A 17,025-nucleotide genomic window follows, 5' to 3' on the forward strand; every position below is an offset into this window, starting at 1 on the left:
TTCCATTTAGTTAAGGACTATAACTGAGGAGGTATTAAAAGCCTTGCCAAATTTTTCACAAGTTTATAGATGGGCAGGATTAAGAGAAGGAGAATCATTGAACCTCTTGGAGAGAATGTGAAGGCTTATCCCATGCCAAAGAAGTAGTGCAGTATGAATAAAGGATGTGCGTCCCCCCACCCCCCATGCAGGCACAGGTGTGTTCTTTGAAGCATTGTTCTTTCAATATGTGTAATAATGTATGAGACATCTTTCTAAGGAACCATGAAGGCTTCAGTAGGAGAAGCACCTCTGTGAGGAATGTAACACAGTGTTATTGATTATGGTCATTATGCTATGCATTATGCTATGCATTTGCCAGATTTCTTCATCTTTTAGTTGCAAGACTGTATCTTTTCAAAAAACATCTCTCCAATTCCCTTGGCCCCTGGCCCTGCTGACCACCAGGCTTTTTGATTCTGCATATTTGATTCTGCATATTAGTGATCTTATAAAGACATATTTGTCTTTGTCTGGCTTATCTCACTTAGTATAATGCCCTCAGGGTGCATCCATGATGTCTCAAATGTCAGGATTTCCTTCACTGCCCTAGTTGAATAATAGTCTACTGTATTGTGTGTGAATATCATGTCTTCTTTCTCACTCTTTATTATTTCCATATCTTGTCTATTATGAATAATTCTGCAATAAACATGGGAGTGCAGATTATCTTTTTGGTATCTGTTTTTGTTTCTGTTGCATGTGTACCCAGAAGTGGGGTTGGTGGGTCATGGTAGTTCTCTAAGTTTTTGAGGAACATCCATGCTGTATTTAATATTGGCTGAACCATATTATGTTTCCACCAGTAGTGTACAAGTATTCTTTCTATTCCACATCCTCACCACCACTTGCTATCTCTTTCTTGATGATAGCCCTTCTGACAGGTGTGATTTGATACCTCATTGTGCTTTTGATTTGCATTTCCCTGATGATTAGAGATTTTGGTACCTTTTCATGTACCTGTTGGCCATTTGGATGTCTTCTAGGGAAAATATCTATTAATTTCCTCTACCCACTTTTAAAAATTTTTATTTTTTAAATTTCTTTCCAGTATTCCAGAGTTCATTGTGTATGCATCATACCCAGTGCTCCATGCAATACGTGCTTGCCACAATACCCACCACTAGGCTCACCCACCCTCCCATGCCCCTCCCAAACCCTCAGTTAGTTCCTCAGAGTCCAGTCTCTCATGGTTTGTTTCCCCCTCCAATTTCCTTCTCCTCTCCATCTCCTCTGTGTTATTCATTATGCTCCACAAATAAGCGAAACCATATGATAATTGACTCTTTCTGCTTGACTTATTTCACTCAGCATAATCTCTTCCAGTCCCATCCATGTTGATACAAAAGTTGGGTATTCATCCTTTCGGATGGAGGCATAATACTCCATAATATATATGGACCACATCTTCTTTATCCATTCGTCCATTGAAGGGCATCTTGGTTCTTTCCACAGTTTGGCAACTGTGCCCATTGCTGCTGTGAACATTGGGGTACAGATGGCCCTTCTTTTCACTCCATCTGTATCTTTGGAGTAAATACCCAGTAGTGCAATTTCAGGGTCATAGGAAAGCTCTATTTTTAATTTCTTAAGGAATCTCCACACTGTTCTCCAAAGTGACTGCACCAATTTGCATTCCCACCAACAATGTAAGAGCGTTCCCCTTTCTCCACATGTTCTCCAACATTTGTTGTTTACTGTCTTATTAATTTTGGCTGTTCTAACTGGTGTAAGGTGGTATCTCGATGTGGTTTTGATTTGAGTCTCCCTGATGGCTAATGATGATGAACATTTTAAAAAAATTTTTTTTATTTTTTTAATTTCTTTTCAGTGTCCCAGAATCCATTGTTTATGCACCACACCCAGTGCTCCATGCAATATGTGCCCTCCGTAATACCCACCACCAGGCTCACCCAGCCTCCCACCCCCTGCCCCTTTAAAACCCTCAGATTGTTTTTCAGAGTCCATAGTCTCTCATGGTTCATCTCTCCCTGCTATTTCCCCCAACTTCCTTCTCCTCTCCATCTCCCCATGTCCTCCGTCTTATTTCTCATGCTCTACTTACTTGTGGAGCATAAGAAAACACAGTGAACATTTTTTCATGCCTGTTAGCCATTTGTATGTCTTCTTTGGAGAAGTGTCTGTTCAAGTATTCTGCCCATTTTTTAACATGAGTATCTGTTTTCTATGTGTTGAGTTTAAGGAGTTCTTTATAGATCCTGGATATCAACCCTTTGTATTGTCAATTGCGAATATCTTCTATCATTCTGTGGGCTGCCTCTTTGTTTTGTTGACCATTTCCTTTGCTGTGCAGAAGCTTTTGATCTTGTAGAAGACCTGAAAGTTCATACTTGCGTTTGTTTCCTTTGCCTTTGGAGACATATCTCGAAAGAAGTTGCTGTGGCCAGTGTCGAAGAGGTTACTGCCTATGTTCTCCTCTAGGATTTTCATAGACCAGTGGAACAGACTAGAGAGCCCAGATATGGACTCTCAACTCTATGGTCAACTTCGACAAAGCAGGAAAAAATATACAGTGGAAAAAAGACAGTCTCTTCAATAAATGATGCTGAGAAAATTGGACAGCTATGTATAGAAGAATAAAACTTGACCAATCTCTCAACCATACACAAAGATAAACTTGAAATGGAAAAACGACCTCAACATGAGGCAGGAATCTACCTCTCCCAGTCTTCAAGGAATAGTCTCATGCGGGAGATGAAACCTCTTGTCCAGTTGTGCCCTAGCTCATGATTATTCTCAAACCTCTCTGATTGTCCAAACAGCTTTTTTTGTTCTTAGTGGCTCCCCATTGTTCAGGCTGTGACACAACCCGTCAGTGTCTCAGAACAGAGGATCTGAGTCAACACCTACATGCAGGGTGACTGGAAGTCAGATACTTGAGAAGCATTTTTAAAGTATGCAGGTGGGCCTCATTCAGGGAAATACTGAGAAATAGGTGTTTTTACCTATGCCCTCCGCACTAAGCCTGGGGTGAGGGGGACAGCCAACTAAGGACTGTTTCTTTGTTTTCCACACTCCTGTCGGATCCATGAATGAAAGTCCCACTAGCCAAGAGAGCCAGGCTATCAAGGGAAGTATCTCCCAGGCAGGACCCACAAAATCCAGAACATCAGATATGAGCATATTCTCCTTTTTAGGAGACACCAGTAACATAGAGTGGGGCAGAGGGAGAGCACAGAGATTGTGTCTACCCCCTCCCCAGCCTCCAGAGAATGTGGCAGTCCATCCATAGGTGTGTATTAAATTAGACCTTTATGATATAACTTTTATAATATGCATATAGGCCCCTTTCAAAAAAAGACTAAGAGATGAGCATTTCTGACTGTTGCATCTGCACTAAGTTCTGGATGATATCCAGTTCAGATCTGTTTCTTTGTTTGCTGTCATCTTGTGGGTCTCATGGACGTAAGTCCAGTCAACTTTCAGAGACAGGTTTTCTGGGAGTCCATCTCCCAGAAGGAAGTCTTAGAAGTTAAGGTGCTAGATATTCAATCCAAACCCTTCACAACTCAGGGAGAAGCTGGAAAGTGTGAGTTCCCTCCCAATCTATGTGACTGTGCCAGGGGTGGGGTTATTGTGTCTCCATTTCTTCCCATTTGTTTCAATGTAGAATTTTTCTTGTTTGCACAATGTGTAGGAGTCACTTGCCTGGCTTTTAAATTTCTCTCACAGCATATTGATCTGTGTGGAGTTGTAGATTTGGTGTGTCCATGGGAGAAAGGACGTTCAGGAGACTCCTATGTCACCATCTCAAACTAGAAACCCTCTTTTGTCCCTCCTTAAAATCTAAAAATCAGCACCTAACCAAGAACAAAAGACATCTGTGGAAGCTGTGAGCTCCAGGACCACATGCCCAGGGCCAAGGAGGAGTTTTGCTCACCTGTGCAGTAGGAAGCAGGCAGTGGATCTCAATATGTGCTTTGGAACTAATAGAAGCTAGCAAAGGAGCCCCAACACTTCCTAGCCACAGTCAGGGAAAACCCGGAGTGCTACTTTGTGTGGACAACTGTGGAAAAGTGAGATTTGTACAAGTCCAGCTTTCCTGAGGAGAAAGTTCAGGTCACCACAGGAGCAAAAAAATAATATGAGTTTGTATACATTGTAGGGGGTAAGAAGACCATCGCCAGTACCACCCTTTTCCCCAAAGTTATACAGTGCAGGAATGAACTAACCAGTGGCAACGTAGTCCATGGGGCAAAGAGAAAGTAGTGAGTGAGTGCTTGGCTACCACAGCTGTGTGGAACATAATGGAGAAACCCAGAAACCTATTTCTCTCCAGCAGTCCTGAGTACTGAGGTGGGACCTTCATTACTGGGAAGGTGGGGAAAGGGTGTAGATATCATGAATAAGGCAGATAAGACTATCAAAAGGCATTAAGGAGATGCAGTAGCTCTCCGCACCTGGCCTGCAGTCACCCCCAACACCCTGAGTGCTAAATCTAACCCCTCCATGACAGCTTGCCGTGTATTGTCTCAAGTCAGGGGCAACAGTGAGCTCCAGTAAACAGTGCATACACTAAGAAAATCAGACCACAGCTTCTGTTCAAGGGAGAAACCACAAACTTGAGGTGTAGCACCACCTTCTGAGAAACAAAACACAGCTTTCCAGGAGCCAGCCTGGTGAGTTACAAGAACTAGTGCACACAAACTTTAGAATTCAGCCATAGCAAGAAGTCTGGAGTAGGCATATCCAAATGAAGCAGAATAAAATACCAGCTATATTAAAACCAATACAAAATATCTCCTAACCAAAGATAGCTAGTCAGGATCTGAGGTGTCTGCTATTTGAAATGCAAAAGCAGAAACACAAAATTCCACTGAATGTGAAATTCAAGGAATCATGTCATCACTAAAAAATAAAAATAATCCTGCAGTAACCAACTCAAACTCACAGAATTTTGCAATCCAGCTAATAAAGTACTCAAAATAGTTGTTCTGAAGAAACTAAATGAGATACAGGAAAACACAGAAAAACAATTCAGTGAAATAAAAAAAAATACATGAACAAAATGAGAATTTTAATAGACACAGAAATCATAAAAATAACCAATCAGAAAACATAGAACTGCAGGATTCAATGAATAAAATGAAAAATATGCATAGGAAGCTCTCATACTAGATAGAGAAATTAGCATCAGCGAATGAGAGTGAAGGAAATTTTTTTTTATTTTTAAATTTTTAAAATTAACATATAATGTATTAGCCCCAGGAGTACAGGTTTGTGAATCGCCAGGTTTACACACTTCACAGCACTCACCATAGCACATACCCTCCCCAATGTCCACCTTCCTCTCCCTACCTCCCTCCCCCTGGCAACCCTCAGTTTGTTTTGTGAGCTTAAGAGTCTCTTACGGTTTGTTTCCCTCCTGATCCCATCTTGTTTCATTTATTCTTTTCCTACCCCCCAAACCCCCCATGTTGCATCTCCACTTCTTCACATCAGGGAGATCATATGATATTTGTCTTTCTCTGATTGACTTATTTCAATAAGCATTACACCCTCTAGTTCCATCCACGTTGTCCCAAATGGCAAGATTTCATTTCTTTTGATGGCTGCATAGTATTCCATTCTATATCTACCACATCTTCTTTATCCATTCATCTGCTGATGAACATCTAGGTTCTTTCCATAGTTTGGCTATTGTGGACATTGCTGTTATAAACATTCGGGTGCACATGCCCCTTCGGATCACTACGTTTGTATCTTTAGGGTAAATACCCAGTGAAATTGCTGGGTCGTAGGGTAGCTCTATTTTCAACATTTTGAGGAACCTCCATACTGTTTTCCAGAGTGGTTTCACCAGCTTTCATTCCCACCAGCAGTGTAGGAGGGTTCCCCTTTCTCCACATCCTCACCAGCATCTGTCATTTCCCGACTTGTTAATTTTAGCCATTCTGACTGGTGTGAGGTGGTATCTCACTGTGGTTTTGTTTTGTATTTCCCTGATGCCGAGTGATGTGGAGCACCTTTTCATGTTTCTGTTGGCCATCTGGATGCCTTCTTTGCATAAATGTCTGTTCCTGTCCTCTGCCCATTTCTTGATTGGATTATTTGTTCCTTGAGTGTTGAGTTTGTTAAGCTCTTTATAGATTTTAGATACTAGCCCTTTATCTGACACTGTCATTTGCAAATATCTTCTCCCATTCTGTCAGTTGTCTTTTGGTTTGGTTAACTGTTTCCTTTGCTGCACAAAAGCTTTTGATCTTGATGAAGTCCCAATAGTTCATTTTTGCCCTTGCTTCTGTTGCCTTTGGCGATGTTCCTAGGAAGAAGTTGCTGCGGCTGAGGTCGAAGAGGTTGCTGCCTGTGCTCTCCTCAAGGATTTTGATGGATTCCTTTCTCACACTGAGGTCCTTCATCCGTTTTGAGTCTATTTTCGTGTGTGGTGTGAGGAAATGATCCAGTTTCATTTTTCTGCATGTGGCTGTCCAATTTTCCCAACACCATTTGTTGAAGAGACTGTCTTTTTTCCATTGGACATTCTTTCCTGCTTTGTCAAAGATTAGTTGACCATAGAGTTGAGGGTGTATTTCTGGACTCTCTATTCTGTTCCATTGATCTATGGGTCTGTTTTTGTGCCAGTACCATACTGTCTTGATGATGACAGCTTTGTAATAGAGCTTAAAGTTCAGAATTGTGATGCCACCAACTTTGGCTTTCTTTTTCAACATTCCTCTGGCTATTCGAGGTCTTTTCTGGTTCCATATACATTTTAGGATTATTTGTTCCATTTCTCTGGAAAAAAAAAATGGATGGGATTTTGATAGGGAATGCATTAAATGTGTAGATTGCTTTAGGTAGCATAGACATTTTTACAATACTTGTTCTTCCAATCCATGAGCATGGAACATTTTTCCATTTCTTTGTGTCTTCCTCAATTTCTTTCATGAGTACTTTATAGTTTTCTGAGTATAGATTCTTGGCCTCTTTGGTTAGATTTATTCCTAGGTATCTTATGGTTTTGGGTGCAATTGTAAATGGGATTGACTCCTTAATTTCTCTTTCCTCTGTCTTGTTGTTGGTGTATAGAAATGCAACTGATTTCTGTTCATTGATTTTATATCCTGACACTTTACTGAATTCCTGTACAAGTTCTAGCAGATTGGGAGTGGAGTCTTTTGGGTTTTCCACATATAGTATCATATCATCTGCAAAAAGTGAGAGTTTGACCTCTTCTTTGCCAATTTGGATGCCTTTAATTTCTTTTTGTTGTCTGATTGCTGAGGCTAGGACTCCTAGTACTATGTTGAATAGCAGTGGTGATAATGGACATCCCTCCTGTGTTCCTGACCTTAGGGGAAAAGCTCTCAGTTTTTCTCCATTGAGAATGATATTCGTGGTGGGTTTTTCGTAGATGGCTTTGATGATATTGAGGTATGTGCCCTCTATCCCTACACTTTGAAGAGTTTTGATTAGGAAAGGATGCTGTACTTTGTCAAATGCTTTTTCAGCATCTATTGAGAGTCTCATATGGTTCTTGTTCTTTCTTTTTTTAATGTATTGTATCACATTGATTGATTTGCGGATGTTGAATCAACCTTGCAGCCTTGGAAAAAATCCCACTTGGTCGTGGTGAATAATTCTTTTAATGTACTGTTGGGTCCTATCGGCTAGAATTTTGGTGAGAATTTTCACATCTGTATTCATCAAGGATATTGGTCTGTAATTCTCTTTTTTGATGGGATCCTTGTCTGGTTTTGGGATCAAGGTAATGCTGGCCTCAAAATGAGTTTCAAAGTTTTCCTTCCATTTATATTTTTTGGAACAGTTTCAGGAGACTAGGAATTAATTCTTTTTTAAATGTGTGGTAGAATTCCCCTGGGAAGCTGTCTGGCCCTGGGCTCCTGTTTGTTGGGAGATTTTTGATGACTGCTTCAATCTCCTTACTGGTTATGTGTCTGTTCAGGTTTTCTATTTCTTCCTGGCTCAGTTGTGGTAGTTTATATGTCTCTAGGAATTCATCCATTTCTCCCAGATTGTCAAATTTGCTGGTGTATTGTTGCTCATAATATGTTCTTATAATTGTTTTTATTTCTTTGATGTTGGTTGTGATCTCTCCTCTTTCATTCATGATTTTATTTATTTGGGTCTTTTCTCTTTTCTTTTTTTTTTAATTTTTTATTTATTTTCAGCGTAACAGTATTCATTGTTTTTTCACCACACCCAGTGCTCCATGCAATCTGTGCCCTCCCTAATACCCACCACCTGGTTCCCCCACCCTCCCACCCCGCCCCTTCAAAACCCTCAGGTTGTTTTTCAGAGTCCATAGTCTCTCATGGTTCACCTCCCCTTCCAATTTCCCTCAACTCCCTTCTCCTCTCCATCTACCCTTGTCCTCTATATTATTTGTTATGCTCCACCAATAAGTGAAACCATATGATACTTGACTTTCTCTGTTTGACTTATTTCACTCAGCATAATCTCTTCCAGTCCTGTCCATGTTGCTACAAAAGTTGGGTATTCGTCCTTTCTGATGGAGGCATAATACTCCATAGTGTATATGGACCACATCTTCCTTATCCATTCATCCGTTGAAGGGCATCTTGGTTCTTTCCACAGTTTGGCGACCGTGGCCATTGCTGCTATAAACATTGGGGTACAGATGGCCCTTCTTTTCACTACATCTGTATCTTTGGGGTAAATACCCAGCAGTGCAATTGCAGGGTCATAGGGAAGATCTATTTTTAATTTCCTGAGGAATCTCCACACTGTTCTCCAAAGTGGCTGCACCAGTTTGCATTCCCACCAACAGTGTAAGAGGGTTCCCCTTTCTCCACATCCTCTCCAACAAACGTTGTTTCCTGTCTTGCTAATTTTGGCCATTCTAACTGGTGTAAGGTGGTATCTCAATGTGGTTTTGATTTGAATCTCCCTGATGGCTAGTGATGATGAACATTTTTTCATGTGTCTGATAGCCATTTGTATGTCTTCATTGGAGAAGTGTCTGTTCATATCTTCTGCCCATTTTTTAATATGGTTATCTGTTTTGTGTGTGTTGAGTTTGAGGAGTTCTTTATAGATCCTGGATATCAACCTTTTATCTGTACTGTCATTTGCAAATATCTTCTCCCATTCCGTGGGTTGCCTCTTTGTTTTGATGACTGTTTCTTTTGCTGTGCAGAAGCTTTTTATCTTGATGAAGTCCCAGAAGTTCATCTTTGCCTTTGTTTCCTTCGCCTTTGGAGACATATCTTGAAAGAAGTTGCTGTGGCTGATATCAAAGAGGTTACTCCCTATGTTCTCCTCGAGGATTCTGATGGATTCCTGTCTCACGTTGAGGTCTTTTATCCATTTCAAGTTTATCTTTGTGTACGGTGTAAGAGAATGGTCAAGTTTCATTCTTCTACATATAGCTGCCCAGTTTTCCCAGCACCATTTATTGAAGAGACTGTCTTTTTTCCACTGGATATTTTTTCCTGTTTTGTCAAAGATTATTTGACCATAGAGTTGAGGGTCCATATCTGGGCTCTCTACTCTGTTCCACTGGTCCATGTGTCTGTTTTTATGCCAGTACCATGCTGTCTTGGTGATCACAGCTTTGTAGTAAAGCTTGAAATCAGGTAACGTGATGCCACCAGTTTTATTTTTGTTTTTCAACATTTCCTTAGCAATTCGGGGTCTCTTCTGATTCCATACAAATTTTAGTATTATTTGCTCCAGCTCTTTGAAAAATACTGGTGGAATTTTGATTGGAATGGCATTAAAAGTATAGATTGCTCTGGGCAGTATAGACATTTTAACGATGTTTATTCTTCCCATCCAAGAGCATGGAATGGTCTTCCATCTTTTTGTGTCTTCTTCAATTTCTTTTAGGAGTGTTCTGTAGTTCCTCGAGTACAGATCTTTAACCTCTTTGGTTAGGTTTATTCCGAGGTATCTTATGGTTTTTGGTGCTATAGTAAATGGAATCGATTCTCTAATTTGCCTTTCTGTATTTTCATTGTTAGTGTATAAGAAAGCCACTGATTTCTGGACATTGACTTTGTATCCTGCTACATTACTGAATTGCTGTATGAGTTCTAGTAGTTTGGAGGTGGAGTCTTTCAGGTTTTCCATATAAAGAATCATGTCATCTGCGAAGAGAGAGAGTTTGACTTCTTCCTTGCCAATCTGGATACCTTTTATTTCTCTTTGTTGTCTGATTGCTGTTGCTAGGACTTCTAATACTATGTTGAACAAGAGTGGTGAGAGTGGGCATCCTTGTCGTGTTCCTGATCTCAATGGGAAGGCTGCAATCTTTTTCCCATTGAGGATGATATTTGCTGTGGGTTTTTCATAGATAGATTTGATGAAGTTCAGGAATGTTCCCTCTATCCCTATACTTTGAAGCGTTTTAATCAGGAACGGATGCTGGATTTTGTCAAAAGCTTTTTCTGCATCAATGGAGAGGATCATGTGGTTCTTCTCTCTTCTCTTATTGATTTGTTCTATCACATTGATTGATTTGCGAATGTTGAACCATCCTTGTAACCCAGGGATGAATCCCACCTGGTCATGGTGGATAATCTTTTTAATGTGCTGTTGGATCCTGTTTGCTAGAATCTTGTTGAGAATCTTAGCATCCATATTCATCAGTGATATCGGTCTGAAATTCTCCTTTTTGGTAGGGTCTTTGCCTGGTTTGGGGATCAGGGTAATGCTGGCTTCCTAAAAAGAGTCTGGAAGATTTCCTTCTGCTTCAATTTTTTGAAACAGCTTCAGGAGAATAGGTGTTATTTCTTCTTTGAAAGTTTGATAGAATTCCCCAGGGAATCCGTCAGGTCCTGGGCTCTTGTTTTTTGGGAGGTTTTTGATCACTGCTTCAATCTCGTTACTAGATATCGGTCTATTCAGGTTGTCAATTTCTTCCTGGTTCAATTTTGGGAGTTTATAGTTTTCCAGGAATGCATCCATTTCATCTAGGTTGCTTAGCTTATTGGCATATAACTGTTGATCATAGCTTCTGATGATTGTTTCTACTTCCTTGGTGTTAGTTGTGATCTCTCCCTTTTCATTCTTAATTTTATTAATTTGGGCTTTCTCTCTTTTCTTTTGGATTAGTGTGGCCAATGGTTTATCGATCTTATTGATTCTTTCAAAAAACCAGCTTCTAGTTTCGTTGATACGTTCTACTGTATCTCTGGTTTCTACCTCGTTGATCTCTGCTCTAATCTTGATTATTTCCCTTCTTACGTGTGGAGTTGGTTTGATTTGTTGTTGATTCTCTAGTTCTTTAAGGTGTAGAGACAGCTGGTGTATTCTGGATTTTTCAATTTTTTTGAGGGAGGCTTGGATGGCTATGAATTTCCCCCTTAGGACCGCCTTTGCTGTATCCCATAGGTTTTGGAGTGATGGGCCTTCTGCAACAGAGCTAACGGCTATCAACATAGACAATATGTCAGAAAGAGAATTCAGGCTAACAATTACCCAGGCAATAGCTAGGTTGGAGAAAGCCATGGATGACCAAACAGAATTGATTAGGGCAGAATTGAAAGTGACCAGAGAGGAGGTTCATAATGTTAGGGCAGAGCTGAAGGCCACCAGGGATGAGGTTCACAACACTCTCAATGAGTTCCAATCTAATCTAAATTCTCTAAAAGCTAGGGTAACTGAGACAGAAGATAGAATTAGTGATCTGGAGGACAAACAAATAGAGAGAAAGGATCAGGAGGAAGCCTGGAACAAACAGCTTAGAAGCCACGAAAACAGAATCAGGGAAATAAATGATGCCATGAAACGTTCCAACGTCAGAATTATTGGAATCCCTGAAGGGGAGGAGAAAGAAAGAAGTCTAGAAGATATAGTGGAACAAGTTTTTCATGAAAATTTTCCCAATCTTGCGAATGGAACAAGTGTTCATGTACTAGAAGTAGAAAGGTCCCCCCCCAAGATTATAAATTCAAAAAAAAAACATCCAGGCACCTCATAGTAAAATTGAGGAATCATAATTGTAGATACAATCTCTTGAAAGCCGCTAGGACAAAGAAGCTCCTTACATACAGAGGAAAGCCCATCAGAATAACGTCAGACCTGTCCACAGAGACCTGGCAAGCCAGAAAGGGCTGGCAAGATATATTCAGGGCACTAAATGAGAAGAACATGCAGCCAAGAATACTTTATCCAGCAAGACTGACATTCAAAATGGATGGAGAGATAAAGAGTTTCCAAGACCGGCAAGGCTTGAAAGACTATGCAACCACCAAGCCGACACTGCAGGAAATATTAAGGGGGGTTCTATAAAAGAGGAAAAATCCTAAGAATAGCATTGAACAGAAATATAGAGACAATCGACAGAAAGAAAGACTTTAAAGATAACACAATGTCAATAAAAACGTATCTCTCAATAATCACTCTCAATGTGAATGGCCTAAATGCACCCATAAAACGACACAGGGTTGCAGATTGGATAAAACGACAGGACCCATCCATATGTTGTCTACAAGAGACCCATTTTGAACCTAAAGATACACCCAGACTGAAAGTGAAGGCATGGAGAAGCATCTTTCACGCCAATGGGCCTCAAAAGAAGGCCGGGGTAGCGATTCTCATATCAGATAAATTAGATTTTAAACTAAAGACGGTAGTCAGGGATACAGAAGGACACTACATCATTCTTAAAGGGACTATCCACCAAGATGATCTAACAATTGTAAATATCTATTCCCCCAATATGGGAGCACCCAATTACATAAGAAAACTATTAATCAAGATAAAGAGTCATATTGATATGAATACATTAATAGTAGGAGATCTTAACACGCCTCTCTCAGAAATAGACAGATCATCGAAGCAGAAAATCAATAAAGAAATAAAAGCATTGAATGACACATTGGACCAGATGGACCTCATAGATATATACAGAACATTCCACCCTAAAACAACAGAATACTCATTCTTCTCAAGTGCACATGGAACCTTCTCCAGAATAGACCACATACTGGGTCACAAATCAGGGCTCAACCGATACCAAAAGACTGAGATGATTCCCTGCATATTCTCAGATCACAATGCTTTGAAACTGGAGCTCAATCACAAGGAAAAGTTCAGAAGGAACTCAAATACCTGGAAGCTAAAGACCACCTTGCTTAAGAATGCTTGGATCAACCAGGAGGTCAAAGAAGAACTTAAACAATTTATGGAAACCAATGAGAACGAAGACACTTCACTCCAAAACCTATGGGATACAGCAAAGGCGGCCTTTTCTTTTTGATAAGTCTGGCCATGTCTTTATCAATCTTAATTCTTTCAAAGAACCAGCTCCTGGTTTCATTGATTTGTTCTATTGTGGGTTTGTTTGTTTGTTTGTTTGTTTCTGTTTCATTGATTTCTGCTCTGATGTTCATTATTTCTCTTCTCCTGTGGGTTTTAGGCTTTCTTTGTTGTTCTTTCTCCAGCTTCTTTAGGTGTGGGGTTAGGTAGTGTATTTGAGACCTTTCTTATTTCTTGAGGAAGGCTTGTATTGCTATATATTTTCTTCTCAGGACTGCCTTTGCTGTGTCCCACACATTTTGAACCGTTGTGTTTTCATTATCATTTATTTCCCTGAATTCTTTCAGTCTTCTTTAATTTCCTGGTTGACCCACTCATTCTTTAGTAGGATGCTCTTTAGTCTCCATGTATTTGGGTTCTTTCCAAATATCCTCTTGTGATTGAGGTCTGGCTTAAGAGCATTGTCTCAAAATATGTAGGGAATGATCCCAATCTTTTGATACCGGTTGAGACCTGATTTATGACCCAGGATGTGATCTATTCTGGAGAATGTTCCATGTGCACTAGAGAAGAGTGTGCATTCTGTTGGTTTTGGATGGAATGTTCTGAATATATCTGTGATTTCCATCTGGTCCAGCGTGTCATTTAAGGCCTTTATTTCCTTGTTGATCTTTTGCTTGGATGATCTGTCCATTTCAGTGAGGGGAGTGTTAAAGTCCCCTACTATTATTGTATTCTTGTCAATGTGTTTCTTTGATTTTGTTATTAATTGGTTTATATAGTTGGCTTCTCCCACTGTAGGGGCCTGGATATTAAATTGTTAGATCTACTTGTTGGACAGACCCTTTGAGTATGATATAGTGTCCTTCCTCATCTCTTATTATAGTCTTTGGCTTAAAATCTAATTGATCTGGTATAAGGATTGCCACCCTAGCTTTCTTTTGACATCCATTAGCATGGTAAATTGTTTTCCACCCCCTCACTTTAAATCTGGAGGTTTTCTTGGGTCTAAAATGAGTTTCCTGTAGGCAGCATATTGATGGCTTTTCTTTTTTTTATCCATTCTGATACCCTGTGTCTTTTGATTGGGGCATTTAGCCTATTTACATTCAGGGTAACTATTGAGAGATATGAATTTAGTACCATTGTATTGCCTGTAAGGTGACTGTTACTGTATATTGTCTCTGTTCCTTTCTGGTCTACTACTTTTAGGGTCTCTCTTTGCTTAGAGGACCCCTTTCAATGTTTCCTGTAGAGCTGATTTGGTGTTTACAAATTCTTTTAGTTTTTGTTTGTCCAGGAAGCTTTTTATCTCTCCTTCTATTTTCAATGATAACCTAGCTGGATATAGTATTCTTGGCTGCTTGTTTTTCTTGTTTAGTGCTCCGAATATATCAGGCCAGTTCTTTCTGGCGTGCCAGGTCTCTGTGGATAAGTGTGCTGCCAATCTAATATTTTTACCATTGTATGTTACAGACTTGTCCTGGGATGCTTTCAGGATTTTCTCTTTGTCACTAAGACTTGCAAGTTTTACTATTAGATGACTATAGAGTGTGAACCTATTCTTATTGATTTTGAGGGGAGTTCTTTGCACCTCCTGGATGTTGATGCTTGTTCCCCTTGCCATATTGGGGAAATTCTCTACAATGATTTGCTCCAATATACCTTCTGCCCCCCCCCTTCTTCTTCTGGAATCCCAATTATTCTAATATTTTTTTCTTTTTATGGTATCACTTATCTCTTGACTTCTCCCCTCGTGGTCCAATAGTTGTTTGTCTCTCTTTTGCTCATCTTCTTTATTCTCTGTCATTTGTTCTTCGATATCACTAATTCTCTCTTCTGCCTCATTTATCCTAGCAGTAAGAGCCTCCATTTTTTATTGCACTTCATTACTAGCTTTTTAAATTTCAGTTTGGTTAGATTTTAGTTCTTTTATTTCTCCAAAAAGGGCTTTTATTTCTCCAGACAGGGTTTCTCTAATATCTTCCATGTCTTTTTCGAGCTCAGCTAGCATCTTGAGAATCGTCATTCTGAACTCTAGTTCTGATATATTACCAATCTGTATTGATTAGGTCCCTAGCCTTCAGTACTGCCCCTTCTTCTCCTTCTCCTTCTCCTCCTCCTCCTCCTCCTCCTCCTCCTCCTCCTCCTCCTCCTCCTTCTTCTTCTTCTCCTTCTCCTTCTCCTTCTCCTTCTCCTTCTCCTTCTTCTTCTTCTTCTTCTTCTTCTTCTTCTTCTTCTTCTTCTTCTTCTTCTCCTTCTCCTCCTCCTCCTTTTTTTTTTTTTTGGTGATGTGTTTTTCCATCTTGTCATTTTATCCAGATAAGAATATCTGAAGGAGAGAATAAAATACTAATGGGGAGGCAAAGACCTCAGGAAAATGGGTGTTAATCAAATCATTAGAGACCCCAAATCATGAGGAAAAGAAAGAGGTAAAAAGAAGTTCAAAAAAATTTGAAGACAAAAGAAAAAATATATATTTGACTGGTGAATAGAACAGAACCACCCACTTAATTTTGGGATATTTTGGTCTCTTAGAAGAAAATACCTCCCAAAATTTTAAAGAAAGTATGTATGTGTGTGTATATATACACACACACACACATATATATACACACACACACAAAAGTAAGGGTATACACAATGAAGGGATGGAATATGACTGTAAAGATGAAAATTTTTTTAAAATTCTAAAAAAGGAGTTGATAAGATCAGTTGGTTGGGAAAAGAAAGAAAAAGAAAGTGGAGAGAATTTGCTCAGGCTGGAAACCTGAACAAAGCTCTGTGCTAGATTTAGAGTATATTTTGATCTATTAGAAGAAATTATATTCCAAAATTTTTTAGAAGAAAAAAACCCTATGTGTATACAAAAAATAAAATTAGAAACAATGAAGGAAAAAATATGACTCTGATAATGATGTTTCAAAAATATTTTTTTAAGGGGCGCCTGGGTGGCTCAATGGGTTAAGCCTCTGCCTTCAGCTCAGGTCATGATCTCAGGTTCCTGGGAACAAACCCCACATCAGGCTCTCTGCTCAGCAGGGAGCCTGCTTCCCCACCTCTCTCTCTGCCTCCTTGTGATCTCTCTCTCTCTCTTTCTGTCAAATTAATAAATAAAATCTTTAAAAAAGATTTTTTAAGAAAAGTATTGTTAAGATAAACTCATTAAAAAAAGTTAAAAGAGGAAAGAGTAAAAGTTAAAAAATTAGAATAAGAAAAAAATAAAATAAGATAAATTAATTAACTTTGCAAGACTAAAGAATCATGGGGAGAAAAGCATGAATTCCATGCTTTGCTTTCCCCTCCTCTGGATTTCTGCTGTTCTCCTTGTTCAGTGAGCTTGATCTTGGCTGGATTTATTGCTGATCTGGGGGAAGGGCCTGTTGTAGTGATTCAGGTGTTTTCTTCTGAGGAGGAATTGCTCCACCCTTGCCAGGGACCCAATTAAGTAATCTGCTCAGGTTCATTCTCAGGAACTTTTGTTTCCTGAACTCTTTCTGTAGAGCTCTGGCAGATGGGAATGAAAATAGCAGCTTCCCAATCTCCAGCAGAGGAGCTGAGAGCTTGGGGCCCCACTCCTCAGTGCGCCCTCAGAGAAAAGTGCTCAATCACTCTCATCTCCCTGGCCTCCAGCCACGCTCTGAGCTCACCTGCCCTATGACCCAGCATCTCTTTCTCTGGCACACAGCCCCACCTGGAGTCTCCAAACCCAGCAGATCCCTGCCACTCTTCCTGGGGGCTCTCCCCGGATCTGTCACTTTGGGAACCCTGCTCAAA

This window comes from Martes martes (assembly GCF_963455335.1).
Source record: "Martes martes genome assembly, chromosome: 10".
In the NCBI taxonomy this organism is placed as follows: domain Eukaryota; kingdom Metazoa; phylum Chordata; class Mammalia; order Carnivora; family Mustelidae; genus Martes; species Martes martes.